At 39.5% G+C, this 15607-nt stretch overlaps 1 pseudogene; it reads right to left on the bottom strand.

The window, feature by feature from the left end:
* Positions 1-13897: 13897 nt before the first annotated feature.
* Positions 13898-15088, bottom strand: LOC145814192 (lysophospholipid acyltransferase LPEAT2 pseudogene; annotated as a pseudogene).
* Positions 15089-15607: the final 519 nt, after the last annotated feature.

The following is a 15607-nucleotide window of genomic DNA, read 5'->3' as shown; positions in this document are numbered from 1 at the left end:
AACAACTTGTTCAAAAGTAGCATTCCGAAAATTATCATTTATTTCAACAGTAGAATTCTGAAATTTTTTCATTCTTTCGACATTCAACTTCCGAATATGTTTAATTTGGACAACATTCAACTTCCAAAATGAATTTGGTTTTTCAGTTTTCAACTTCCGAACATAATAGATATTTGCGGTTTTCAACTTCCGAACGATTTTGTGTTTTTTTTTTCCCCCCCCCCTCTTTTGTATCTTCTTTTTACAATTATATACTCTTTAAATATATTAATTTTTGCAGATAATATGGATTCTGAATGTCAATAATGTGTCCCACTTACTGCTTCAAATAAACGACATCATGAATTGGATGTTGACCATGAACGGAGACGATGGCGTAGGCGTGGGTGAGGATGAGGTCGGGGTCGTGATTCAATTTTGGTAGAATATGATATCCCCAATACCAGTCAAAGTTGGAGTCGAAGCTAAAGATGAGTTGAAGGTGAAGATATGCCTGACATTGCCGTAGAGGATGCCCCTTTACCCGACTCACCTACTGTCCAGGAAAAGGACCTTACTCATGCTTTTCCAGGTGGACCGACTAATCCATCAATACTGTGGAGTTTCAATAGTCATGTTGCGGCAGCTGTTTGGTAGGGGGAGATAAACATTCCTGAGTAGAAGTGAAATTCATTTGTATATGATTTTTTTGTGTGTTATATGGTAGTTTCTAATGAGATATTTATTTGTTTTATAGGAACGAGGGCCCCTAAAGTGTCATAATCACTCGGATTCAAAGATCCTTACATGGCCATGGTAGTCAGCAACACCAGATTCAAAGCCATTATTGAGCGGTCTGGGCTATTACAGTTAGCTCGTTGCCCTTATCGGTTCGTCAACAAGCTTCTAATCTCCGGTTTTGTTGGGAGATGGCAACCTGAGACGAACACATTTCATATGATAGTTGGTGAGATGACCTGACCTTGGATGATGTTGGCACTATTCTTAACCTTCTCATTGTAGGCAGATCAGTCAGCATACCAGATATGACGGATCTTCATGAAGTTACACTACTGGTTTCTGGATTGGAGATTACTGAACGTGTAGCACATGACGAGGTTTCCACTACTAGCAGGAATTCAGTCAGGCTTGAGGAGGCTATACAGTGCACTGCTAGAGCTTATTTGTTGTTTTTGTTGGGATGTACGATCTTTAGTGACAAGAGTAGCAGCAAGGTGTAATAACCCCGATCCGTAATTAACGATGCTAATGAGAGGATTAAAATTAATTATGTATTTATTCTGTATTTTGTATGATATTTGGCTTTCTATCTGTTGCCTGTAGAAATACCTGTTTGGATTTTCCGCTTTAATATGTAAATTGAAACCCTTATCGGCATTCGAAACCGAAATTGATTACACCAATATGTTATTTGGAATTTTTAGAACCTTGTGGCAAATTTTATTAAAAATTGATTTAGAACGATTAATTAGGTCGTGTTTGGTTAGCCTAATGTCCCAATTAATGCATTATATCATCATAACTATATATGCATCACATTTAGCTCTTTTGAGCTCATTTCCCTTCATTTCCCTTGAGTGGAAAAATCTGAGATTTCATCTTGAGAGAGAGAATGCAATTCTAGAGAGAGGGAATGAGAGATTAAAGAAGAAGTTGAAGGTTTTACTAGAGTTCATCAATTTTGTGCAAGAGCTAGACTAATTCAAGACTATAGGTATGAATTCAACTCCTAAATTTATGAATCTAAGTTATTAACATGTAGATTATGAGTTTAAATGTGTATATTGAGCCTAGGATGAAGATTTGAGTTACCATTCATACATGCATGCATGAATACATGGAGTTTTGACATATTAAGTTTGATTTTGGGCATCTATGTTGTTATCATGAGTTATTTGGCACATGCATGTGTAATTCATCATATTTTAAAGCTTAAATCCATGTTTTGAAAAGCATTTCCCTCATGCATGGAGCCTTTGAGCTGAATTTACTAGTTTCATGAAGTTTGAAGAAAAGATTTTACATGCATGTTTGTTTCTTGAATTTCAAGTTGAAATTGTGAGTTTTTAACAAACCCTTAGGCCATGATTTTATGAAATGATCCTAAATTCTTCATGTTTTACAAGTTTACTATGTTATCTCAAGTTTTGGGGCCCAAAAGATGTGTTTTGGATGGTTGAATTCGAGTTTTGAGCTTGGTGATCAAATCTGGAAATTCCAGAATTTGCATCCACGCTCGAGCGTGGGAGTTTAAACTCGAGCGACCACTCTGAGTGCATGCACTCCGCTCGAGCGACCAAAAGTCCGCTTGAGCATGAATTGCAAGCCCCTAGAAGTTTCATGTCATTTACAGATCGCTCGAGCGAAGGAATGTGCGCTCAAGCGACCCCTCTCATTTTGCATGTCTACTCAAGCGAGGAAGTCTACGTTCGAGCTGGGACCTTATTTTCAAAAATTTTGCCTAAGTGTTCCAACTCGTGTTTTGGCATCCTCATTGCATCTTAGGCATTCATAAGCCTTAATTAAGCTTTGATAATGAGGTTATGGATTAGAAACACACTAAGAAAAGAATGTACCAAGTTCCGAGACTGCAAGTGAGTGTATGTTTTAATCAATGTGCTAAGTATGAATAAGAACCAACGTAATGAAAGTTAAGCTGTGTTGGCTATGTGAACGTGTAATAATGAGATATGTTGTGTTATGTACTTTTGTGATTGTAGGTCAATGTCTAAAGATTGATTAACCGTTTGCGAGAACCACTGTGAGTAACGTTATCGTAAAGATACGTTTATACGAAATTATGTTCCAAATGACATGTGATAAGGTATGATTTCTGTTATGATATCTGTTTTACGTGAACGAACATCCCCAATTTGAAATCTATTATGGCATCCATAGATAGTCCCAAGTCATAGGAAGCGGCATGAAAATGCGGGTCCATGACATTTAAGTTTACGAGATCTCGTTAGCCACTTCATTGTGGTGATATGTGTTTAATCGGTATCCGGAACCGGTTACTCTAGTCGGAAGACGTTCTGTGATGTGTTCTATGGGATGTACCATTATTATGTTCTGATATGAGAATGACTATGCTATGATTGGTTTTCCGTTTATGATATGTTCGGATTTCGTTCACTAATCTCTTTACCTTAATGTTATTCACTGGGCTTTAGCTCACTGTTTGTATATATATATGTATAGGTGAGCATTCTGGAGTTCAAGTCTGGAGACTTTTTGTCTGGATCTGTATTCTGTTGTCAGCCAGCCATTGTGCCTCACGTGGAGGTTCCCGAAGTGTCATGCGTTTAAGTTTTGTGGTTTCTGTTTATTTAAGACTTGATTTGATGTCGTTGGCTGTACTTAAAATACTGTAATGTGTGTGGGTATAATGTATGGTTGACTATCGGTTATTGTATATAAATTTTTTAAATATTCTGTTTCATATAAGCCAGCACAGCTCATTGGACAACTATATTTATGTATTTGCTTCCGCTAGCCCCTTATTATATGCTTATCTGTTTAAAGGCCTTTGGTAATCCAAGGATTACTGGCCGGTTACGATGCTAAATCTATAGGGGCGGATTTGGGTCATGACAGAGCGGTATCAGAGCACGAGTTATACCCCACACACGTGTCCATATGAGCTATAGGATGTCCTAAAAATGAAATAGGGACATACCATTACCATGTTTAAGTGTGTGAACTATTATGAACACATCCTTATTGAAAATGAATTGAAATGAAACTTTGTACATGATCGAAGAAGTTAAGTGGAATAACATGTAATGTTAATTTCAATATCGAATGTGGAATCTTGTGAACGTGAACGTATGAAAGTAAGGATCGTGTGACTGTATCTGAATTGAAATGAAAGTATAAACGCGTCTGATATGAAATGAAATGTGAGAACAGTGAGAACTTTCCTTATATTAATAAGTAACTTGTTTGTGTGTAGCCAATGGAAAGGACAAGGAATATAGACAAATCTGAATCTTTTGACGCTAGAATTAGCCGGTTAGAAAGAAAGGTCGAAGCCTTAATCGAAAATCTGAATCAACAGCAACAAGGGCAAATACACGTACCTGAACCAGCTAATTATGATATGATAACACTGACACAGAAATACAATAAGATGAAACCATCGGAATTTCAGGGGGGTATTGAACCATTGAAAGCTGAGGCTTGGGTCTTAGCAACTGAGAAAATATTTGAGGCATTTCCGTGTATTGAGGCACAGAAAGTTTTGTTGGCAACATTCACGCTCAAAGAGGAGGCTAGGAGATGGTGGATGTTAGTACGAATTGATAATGAGGGTGTGACATGGGATAGATTTAAAGAAATTTTCTTCGAAAAATATTTTCCCTAATGCATCCAGGATAGGAAGGTATCCGAATTTGAACAACTAAAACAAGGCAAAATGACTGTGGCTGAATATGAAACAAAATTTACTGAGTTAGCCCGTTATGCACCTCACATGATAGACACTGACTACAAAAAGGCAAGGAAATTTGAAGGTGGGCTTGACTTAGATGTGTTTGATCGAGTTGGTGTCTTAAAATTGCCAAAATACGTGGATGTTCTTGATAGAGCCTTAATGTCCGAGGCAAACATAGTGTAGACACCCTATTTTTGATCGACCTTAAGACTTAGACGTCACCAGTTGAGCGCTCGGTGATGTTGCATATTGTGCTCGACCTGAGGTTTCAGAGTCTCGGCTGAGAGCCTTGCCTCCGGACTTCGAGGCTCTTTTGTGCTTTGCCTCGATTTGCGAACCAAGTCCTGCTTTCTCTGTTTTCTCTTCTCAAAGGGAGGGAGAGGTCTCGTAGACCATCTCTTAGTGGCCGTAGACTACGTTTCGTGGTCGTAGGCCACTTTTCCCGTTTGGAGCCCAGTTTCTGGTTTTCGGAGCCGTCGACCGTGTGCCTCGGTTCGGGACCGCTTAACTACCTCCGTTTGCTCCGGTTTTTGGCACACACCTTATTTCCTCCCTTTAGAGGGACACTGTGGCCCGGGAGACCACCTTCGTGGTCATACGCCACTTCCGGTGCCTAACAACCTATTTTCAGGGCCCCGAACCGTACGTTTTGGCCCCCGAACTGCGCGTTTTGGCCCCCGAACCTTCGTTTTGCATCCGTTTTGGTCCATTTTTGGTAGAGACCTATTTTCACTGTTAGGGAGGGGTTAGTATGGTGGCCGGCCACCTTTTTCCCTGAAAAACCAATTTTCTCATTTTCTCTCTCCAAAAGCCGATTTTTCTGACAAAAAGCTGGTTTTTCTCACTTTTGAGCCACTTTTTCTGGCTTTTCATACCACAGCTGTGTTGCACTCATCTGGGAGGCCACCTTTTTGGGGTGGCCGGCCAAAATTTTTTGTTAACCTTTTTGACCCCTGGTCGGCCGACCAGGGGAAGTGGCCGGCCGGCCACCTTAGCTGGTCGGCCAGCTTCCTGTTTTTTGCTCTTCTCAAGTGCAACACAGCTGTGCCAGCTGTTTTGCACTTGACCCACTATTCAAGGGTTTTGTCCTTGTTTTGGTCCTTAAAAGGGGGTTTTGACCCCTTTGCTTAGGGAGAAAGATGGTTTGGCCCCTTTTAGTCAAGCTTCCTTGAGGAAGCTTGACCCTTTGGTTAAGCTTCCTTTAGAAGCTTTGAACCCCTCTCTTGGCTTCTCCAAGAAGCCTCATCCTTCTCTCTCTATATAACACACACTCCACCTCCATTTGCAAGGGTTAGAGGCTTTGGGCTGAGATATATACATACAAACCTCCATCTTTCCACTTCAAGCCTCCAAACATCCTTGTTCTTGGCCATTTTACACTACAACTCCTAGCCTACCACCTCCACCATCCATTCCAGCCCCTTGAAGCTGATTTTTAGAGGTTGAAGGTTCACCAACTTGGTTCAGAAGCTGCTGGAAATCTGCTGGAAATCTGTTCTTCAAGGGTAAGTGCCTATTTCCCCTAAACTCACATTTTTTTTGCATGATTAGTTAGCCTTATTTTCAAGAATTTTTGGGCTTCGACCCAAACTGTAAAGTGTCTTATTTTGACCCCCTCTTCAACTTTGTTTAAGGGAACTTTTCTGTTTGAGGTCATTTACTTCCCCTTATCCTCTATCTCTCTTTTAGGGCTATTTTTGGATCCTATTTTAGCCTTACTTGTGAGCATTTTTGAGATTTTCTATAAACTGGAAAAGTCTTGTTTTGACATCCTCTTCAAGTTTTGTTAAGGTCCCATTTCCGCTTAGGGTCATCTTCCCCCAATGCATGCTTCATCCCTTCATGATTAAGGCCATGCATTAGAGCACTTGCATTGGCCATGGTTTGGCCTCTTAGCCACTGAAATCCAGTGGATTTTCAGTGGCTTAGATGTATTTTTGAGGGCCAAAATTAGAGGGAGGTGACCCCCTTTCTCCTTGTCTTGTTTGGTGGTCTTTTGGGCCTTCCAAAGGGACCCTATTTTGCATGCATTGAAGTCTTGTTTCAGGCCTCATTCTATGAGTTTTAAGGTCTGCCTTGGCGCTGTCCAAGGCCCTTTTGGCCATATTTTATGTCTACAATGCATGTGCAGAACAATCCCATCCAAGGCCTTTCAAAGGAGCCTTCCTTTGCATGTTTCCTAGACCCATTTTAGAGCCAATTTGATGAGTTTTAGGGCTGTCATATTTGATTTCTAGAGTTGGTTTTGCCATGCTAAGTGTCTATCTTGTATGTGCTTAACAACCCCTTGCAAGGCCCTCCAAAGAGGCCCCTCATTTTTGCATGCATTGGCTGCATTTCAGTGATTATTTGAGCATATTTTGGCATGTTTTATTCACTGTTTTTGGCTGGTTTGATAAGTTCTCATTTGTTTCATATACATGCCATGTAAACCATGCTTGCTAGCCGAATTTGCATGCTATTTTAGTCCATCATGTTAGCATCTTTTGGCCATGCTCTAAACTAGAAATGTGCATGTTTTGGGACTGCCTTGGCTCTATCTTTTGACTTCATGATCAAATAATGCTTGCTTTGTATACTTGTGGTTCAATACATGTGCCTAGTTTTGAGTTTCGAGGCTTATTCCATGCATCGGATGCCATATTTCCATGTTTCGGGACCATTTAGCATCATGTTTCAGTGCTGGAAATTACATGTTTATAGGCCATCTTTCATCCCTTGCCATGCTTTGGTAGAGTGACATTTGATGCCTTAGGTTCGGTCCTCGGTATGCGTGCATGTGTGCACGCATTTCGGTCATCTCATTTTCATCTCATGGCCACTGATGTGAGTGTGGCTGAGGTCCACTCATGTTGGTGTAAGTCCATTATGCATTGTGTATGCCTTTTCAATTCATAGCATTGCGTATGCTAGGTTGCGTGTTAGAGCTTTGTGTATGCCATGTTACATCGAACATTGTGTATGTCATTTCATAGCATTGCGTATGCTAGGTTGTATGTTAGTCGCATTGTGTATGCCATCTCATTTGCATTGTGTTTGGGATAGGAGTTAGCCCGAGCATGGGAAACAAGGGACGTTTCGTACTCCGAGTGACGGAACGTGTCTCAATTCCCTGTCGCTGACACTCCGGATTACCCATGATGGAGTTTAGGTCTTGTTGTGTTTTCATGTGCATTCATTTCATATTGAGTCGTGCAATTTGACTCCTCGGCCATCATGCATCGATATGCGTGATTGGTGACACGAGGATCGAAGACTACACTCCCTGAAGAGTAGTCATGCATACATATGTGAAATACTTTGCCATGCCCCTTTGTTGCTCTTTGTTGCAGTAAATCAAAAATCAGCGGCCTTCTGGAGCGTTGCGCAATATTCCGAAAACAATTGCAAACAGAGGCAAACCGGGGCATCATAATGGATTTCTGCGCAAGACAACTCGAGCATGCATCATTCATCATTTGGAACAGAGCTGAGGCGTTCCATGGATTTGCGTGCTAATTTACCTGCTTTCCTAGATTAATTTGCTAATTAATTAAGATTTTGTATTTATTCAGACTGTATATTTATTCGGACTGTATTATTCATTCGGACTGTATTATTCATTCGGACCCTCCGAGCGAGGGCAATGTTGTAATAAGTGTGCGTGTGTGTGATGTATGTCTTCCAACCCCACGTGTTTCTCCCTTTTATTTACCTGCTTATGATGGTTAGATTAGGGCATGTTTCAATTAGCATACTTATGCTTGCATGTTTGCATCATTCATCTGTCTTGCATGCACCGGGCTCGGCGCACCATACTAACTGCATTTGTATTTCAATTCCAAATTGAATACGTGTTAGCTGTAGCATCATCATATGCCATGTTTAGAATAGCCGAGCCTATTGTAGTTGCATTTTGCATGTGGTGCATTAGGCATTTCTGTATAGTTAGGATCATGCATAGATTTCTAACATAGCTTCTGTTTTGTCTTGGAGTACTGGGTAAGTTTTATGCTTTAGCATCCTTGCATGCGTGCGAGTGACTGCCATGATAGCGTGCTTACCATGAGGCTAAGTGCTTATATGATATAACTGCCTGAGTGCCTGTGGGTGAAGGTTGGGTTATTTGAATTGGAACAATTCATTAATTGTGAGTTTTAAGCCCACTAGATAGTGGCAAAATCATGTTTTTCTAAGCCCACCCGAGGGTGGCAAATCCACGTCTTAGCCTACTTGCGGTAGCACCATCAAACCGTTTTCAAATAAACAAACATGAAATGTCTTGTTCCAATTCAGGCGACCCAGTCTATACTTGTATACTGTGCGCATCACATAGTAAATCTAGGCTAATAACCGGAATAAGAACGCATAATGTTTTCAAAACTAGATATCATGGTTAGTAGAGGCCGATCTTTGATCGGGCGAGCAGGGGTGCTCACGAAGTGACCTTCCCCAATCGTACCCAAGTTCCCGAGCCGAGGCAACTTTGGTGATGACGGACACGTGGGCTTGGGCAACGAGCCAGGGTTTCCTAAATTTTCCAAAATAAAATATTTAGGCGGCGACTCTGTATCTGGAAAAGCAGTCCATGTTTGGCACTTCTTTCAATAAATCTATTTTCAAAAATGATTTGCCGGATTTGGACTCTTTGATGATTCATCGGTCTTGCATTGCACTCCGCGAGATTAGATACAGGACCGTGACAATGAGTCCTGAACTGTAGTGAGCCCAATGAACAAAACGGGAGGGGGATTTCCTCCCGGGAGGTTCGGGGACGTCTACACATAGCAGCCTTGAAAATATCAAAACCAACATCATCAACTGAATCAGAAAGAATGAAACAGAAGAAACAGAAAGTCGAAATGACTAGTACTTCGACAACTTCTGCGAATGAAAAACCTAGGGCGAAAACTGTGAACAAAGAAAGTCGGGGGAGCAACGTGATCAACAATATACCTATCTGTAGAGAATGTGGGAAACAACATTGGGGCATTTGTCGCCGCCTGTCAGGAGCCTGTTTTAGATGTGGACAGAAAGGACACTTAGCTAAATCTTGCTCACAAGCTCATCCAAACAACACCTAGAAGCAAGGAAGGGTTTACATCCTAGTTCCAGAAAATGCTCGGAATACTGAAACAACTGACGCATGTATTACCTTAACTATGTGCAATTGTCTATATGGGAATTTGTGCGGGAATCATTCGTTTCTTAACTTCATATAGATTGTGGGAATGTTGATTGAACCAATTGAATTATTAGAATTATGAACCCTAGTTATTGACTGTCTCGAAGACTTACTAACTTTATATGAGATGCTCGAAACCCTATAATGAATCACCTGAGTTTTGGGAATTATTGGGACTTATGAACAATGAGAAATTGCCGGGTTAAATCTTCGTACCGTATTGCAAAACTTTAATATGAACTGTTAGGTGCAACCTTTTGAATTATGCTAGAACTATTGGCCATGGGAACACATTATGATTGACTTTAACTTGGGAAAATCTGTATGACCATGACTTGAATTGAACCGTTATATATTGATTGACATCATCGAATGATTAGACTCGTGATCACGAATTGTATGTATGAATCAGTCACGTAGGGAATTTCTGAAATTGAGAACCTATGCCAGTTTGAAAGAATGAACTTCTGCTTGTGAATCTGCGAACGAATGCCTAAATAATAACTGATTTTAGACTCGTACCTACATGCATGTTTTCATGCTTGTAATACTATTAGAATTGATGGGGTTGAACTGTGGTTAATGAATACTTTGAGACCTACTGTTTGATGTGAACTATATGTGCGACGCTGTGGACCTTTGCTAACAATTACCTATGCTATGGAAATATTTGGACTTATGCATATGCATACTTATGCTTGTAGATGTTATTAGACTCTGGATATGTACATATATGACTATACCTTTGCTCAGAATGATTGATGTGATTATTTGTTGATAACTTGACCGTTAGGATTATGACTTTGAGAAATTGTTATATTGACTGTGACGCTTACTTCTTGATATGAACAATTACATACCTGTGCACTCACATGTGAACTTACTTGGAGAATGTAACATTGTATATGACCTGAACTCTTCGGTATGAACTATTGTGATACATAACCCTGATGTGATTTGAGAACCGAGGAATTTAGAACAACTGTAGAACTACTGACTATGCACCTAAGCGAATGGAGTATGAACTATAGAACAAATGTGCTTCGTTTGGAAATAATAAGGCTAGAACCTTTACCCGATCTAATTTGATAGAACTGTGGTTTGATGAGACATTTGTTTGACTAATGGAACTTCTGTTTGATGACTCACGCTTTGAACTTTTACTCGATGTGACTGGGTAGAACTTCATCTGACATGACCGGGTAGAACTTTCATTAATTTGATCTGAAGAGACCCTTATTGAAAGCCGTTATCTGATTTGATTACCTTATAAGGGATTATGAATTGTTTACGACTGAATAATAGAGCCGTGTGGCTAAGGGAACTAATCGATAAGAACTTGAATCAATCTCGAACACTTAGGAAGAATGTGAACCGTCAACAGCGGACTGTGTGATTTCAGCCAACATGTCGATGCAATATATTATCCTCTTTTATGCATTTGTAACTTACTTTTGCTTTGTTGATATGTTCCTTAAAATGTGATATTCTTTTCAAATGTAGCGTATTGCGCATGCACTGAGAATTACACATCCTATCATTCAGGTTGGTTATGAGGACAGGATTCGACATCCTCATTGACTTTACCAGGCTATCGAGGCTATGGCGCAGTCCTTAAAGGTCAGCACATTGACGAAGCTGGACCTAGTTCTACTGAACCTAGTTGTACTGGAGGTTGCTTTTCATTTCCGACATTGACATACAATCGTAGACCTAGTCATAGGCATACAGATGATTCGTGACATGTTATTTGTCAGTTGATGAATTTTTTGTGGTGTTTTTGTAAGCTGACATTGCTATACACATCTTTTAATGACATTATAAAAGATATTTTGTTATTAGAATGGAATGGTAACAATGGTCGATGACATTGTAAATGATATTTTCTTATTAGAATGTAATGGTAACAATGGTTGATAACATTCAATCCATGCCACAGAATGCATCAACATCGAAAAACACATCTATTAATTTCTTCCATAGTTCTGACATTGTCAAATGCATACATGTGTCATTCGACATCAACAACATTAAATGTCTCTCGAGTAGTTACAGTATCATAAATGATGTCCTTGAAATGCTGAATGTGGCGCACATATGCATCATCCCAGTCGACAGCGTAAGGGTGACGGTATTTTTGCCAATTAGTGGCTATAAGAGGAACTGGATGGCCTAGCTGCAAAAAAACCTACACCAAATGTCAATTGAGTTAGCGGTCATACCTCATAACTTCCTGTACATGTACAAAATGATAAGTTTCTCTTATACCTGGACGAAATGATTTCCGTTGACAAATCCAATGGTGATCTCACGTCTATCAAGTTGAGGTACTGGCATTGTTCTAAGAGGTAAAAAGGTGAGACATTACTGTAATGACAAGTGGTATAACACAAGATTGTAGCACGATGCAACAAGATGCCCCATGTTTTGCATAGCTATCTAATGTGAGTAGCCAGGACTCTCTTCAAAGTATGACAATATGCTTGTTAATTCTTCAAACCTTTCGTAAGACCCATAGAGTGTAATGTATTCCGCTTTGTGTGTGTGCAACTCACCTAAAAGATCACGTCTAACCTGAGCCCAATCATCTTCTGTATGACCAATTGAAACAACTATAGCCCTGAAACCATAATTCCCATCTGTAGCTACATCCTTGGCAAACTTAATGCATGGTTTCAACCCAAAAGTATTAACATATGCACCAGGTTTTACTGTTCTGGTAATGTACACCTTCCCCTTCGCATTCACCTTATCCTTTCCCTTAACAGGTCGATTCTTCTTGGTTTCCGGAATAGAAGCTAATGTAGTGATTTGAGTGTCCCAAGGTGAGAATAAATCATGCCAAATTGCACCAACTCAAATGCATACGGGTCACGACGGGTAGAAACATTGATCTTCTTCTAACCCTAAGGACGTGTTTTGGGCTTCATCTCCCACTCAACAAGAAAAGTGCTTCCCAAACATACAATCTCTTTCAACTTCTTCAAAAGCTCTAACCGCATGGTTCTATCACTTTCATTGAACTTTTTCACAAATAACTTTACTTTTGCATGACAAATCACTTTCGTTTCCTCTTCTTTGTTGCATATGGAGATATGAAGTTGCCTCCACTGTAAGTGTATGGTAACAAGTGGTATAGGACGATCTTGTCTAATGTAGTCAGCAATCTCATGGGCACAAGGTAAATCATGAGTATGGTAAAGTTGTAACGCCCCAATTTTTATGCACAAATGATAATACATTTACTTCAAATCAAAATAACATAAAACAAATAAATACCCTAATGGGTTTAACAGTTTCCAAGGCTAAGGCTCGGTTACACAAATCGGTTATTCAAACCCACACAAATACAGCCATTGGCTTACAAAACAGAATCACGCAAAATGAGAGCATTGTACTCCCAACACACATACTTCCACGCCCCTAATTGGGTGGAATCACCACTTCTTTTCCTGCACAAAAATCCCGTAAGATGAGCATAAAGCCCAGTAGAAAATTTTTAACAAAGTATATACATTTTATACAAGTCTCAAGAGATAAAATGCACATGCCATGCTATGTCCTTTTTGAAGATAAATTACAATTTCATCTTTTGAAAACCATCATGCTCAATGATGTCATGCAATTTCAATTGTTCAAAACTTAACAATTTATTTCAAAGGTGGTAAATACATCTCTGGTAATCCCTAGGCTGGTGTCTGCAAGTAGATTATACGAGTACTACCAAATTGTCCTTTTTACCGATATTAACCAGAAGGCTCGACACCTATCCGCGTGGATTTTTCGGTCTTTCACCCCGGACCCGCAGGCCAACTTATTCAATATCATCTACACCACCTATCAAGACTTACCAACATATTTACCCCAAAATTATTTCATGAAAACTTATTTCTTAACATTCTTTTCTCAATCCAAGTTTTCAAATCAACCTTCAAAGTCTAATGTAATAAAATGAAATGATATGCCAATTTCACAAGATGAACACAAATGCTTTTATTCTAATTCATCATTCAAGGAATAAACACAGTCTTCTTTTCTCAAGTATTCTCAACAATTTAGTCATTTCAAGACTATATTAACATTCTGAATAATCATTTCTAAAATGAACAGCAATTCTCATAATCCACAAAATTAATCATTTATACAAATATAAATAAGAAATTTTCTAAACATCATTTATTTTGGCACACAAAAATAAATATAACAAAACCAACCATTTTCAATCTCTTTGGCACCCATGGATTTTCAATCTCTTTTAAAATCCCTAATTTTTAGGTTTTCTCACCAAAACCAACAGTTTTCAAATATTTGAGAAGATCTCACCAAAAACATCTTTCTTTTACCAACAAAGTCCAAAACCCTCAATTTCTATTTTAAAAGAAACAAGAAAATAAACCCACTTTCAAAATCACTCATCTTCTTGAATCAAAAAAATCCATTTAAAAAAAAAAAAACAAATCAAAGGATGATTTCGAAAATCATCTAGATCTTGCAAAAATATATATATAACTCAAAGAAAATTCCTACCTCAAGCTTAGGAGAGAAAATGAATGAAAACTCCAAAATTTGACGTTGCCGAAATTCAATCTCCACCGGTCAAAACAAAATTCTTGAAGTGTTCTTCAATTTGACCTTAAGAACTTTATTTCATTGACAACATGCTTTCTTGACGTTGGTGAGGACCTATTAACATATACAATTTGCATTGCTCTAATAATGGTTCCAATCAAAGGTATGGAATCATGGAACTTGGAAGCAACAATGGTGGGAAATAATTCATAGAAAAAGAAAATAGGATCAATATATGATACATGATTGGATACAACAATAGGAGCGGTCTCCCTTGGAGTAGGTCTTCCTCTACGTTTTATCCAATGGTAGCCGAAAGAGAAGAGGATACACCGAGCACAAATTCGAGTAATCCACACGAGTCTACACCTCCATTTGGACATTGGGTTATGTTTATCCTTCCAACCATGGAGAGCAAACTTGGTACCCACATATCCAATCAACAAAGACAAACCAAATAACACGAGCCAAACAATCGCAATAGGCACACAAATAAGGATCTTCAACCACTCATAAATCTCTTTAATTTGCGGTGTGTGGCTGCGAAAGGGATCGATAGTGGTCGAGGAAGGCATGGAGAGAGGTCCAGCACCGAGAAACTCAAATGGGTTCTCAATCACTGAATGGGTATTGTTAATCGGATCCGTTTCGTAGTTGTGAATTTGATTTGGGGGTTCTTCTTCGAAACCCCAATCATCGTCCACGGGTATAATCAGTTGAGGCTCGTCGGAGGGATGAGAGAGGCGGTGTTTGGGTAGTAGAGGAGTGATGGGGTCGTGTTCCTCCATTGTTAAAGCTCAAGTGAAGAGTGGAAGGTACACACATGCAGAGAGAGAGTGAGAGTGAGAGAGAGAGATGAGATAGAGAGCTAAGCAGAAGCATTTTTCTTTTGTTGGAAGATGACAGCATAAACAGGTACTGTAACACCAATGCCAAAAGCAGTGAAGATAGTTAGGCTTAACTTCAGCTGCTGATGTTTCATTCTAACCAAGTTGTACATGTGTTTTGCATGAAGGTAGCACCGTTCATCATGGCCATGGCCATGCCCTCCCCCCATCCTCTTCACGCCTGCTGAATGGAACCCCCTATTCGCTGATTTGAAAAGAAATAATTCGGTTGAGGTGCGCAACTTCGAGGCGCACGATCTCAGACCATTGTAGATGCTTCAAACAAAAAGAATAAGAAAAGGGAAAAAGGAATGAGGGGAAAGGATTGGAGGGGCAGCCCCCCACGTGGTTGCCTCTCTTAACACACACAAAAATATATTTTTTTCTTCCCATGAACCCCACTCCAGCACTCACTTCTCTTTTTTTTTCTTTTTTTTTTTTTATCAGTCACTCCCCTCAATCTTTTTTTTTATTTAAATATTTTCCCACCGAAAGTGAGAAAGTCCCAGCTGGAATGTAACCACTCTCCCAAAGTGAGAGAGAGAGATATAT

Source organism: Camellia sinensis, unplaced genomic scaffold (genome assembly GCF_055761805.1).
Source record: "Camellia sinensis isolate YWXY unplaced genomic scaffold, ASM5576180v1 Unanchor1, whole genome shotgun sequence".
In the NCBI taxonomy this organism is placed as follows: Eukaryota; Viridiplantae; Streptophyta; class Magnoliopsida; order Ericales; family Theaceae; genus Camellia; species Camellia sinensis.
This window is presented reverse-complemented; position numbering and strand designations above follow the sequence as displayed.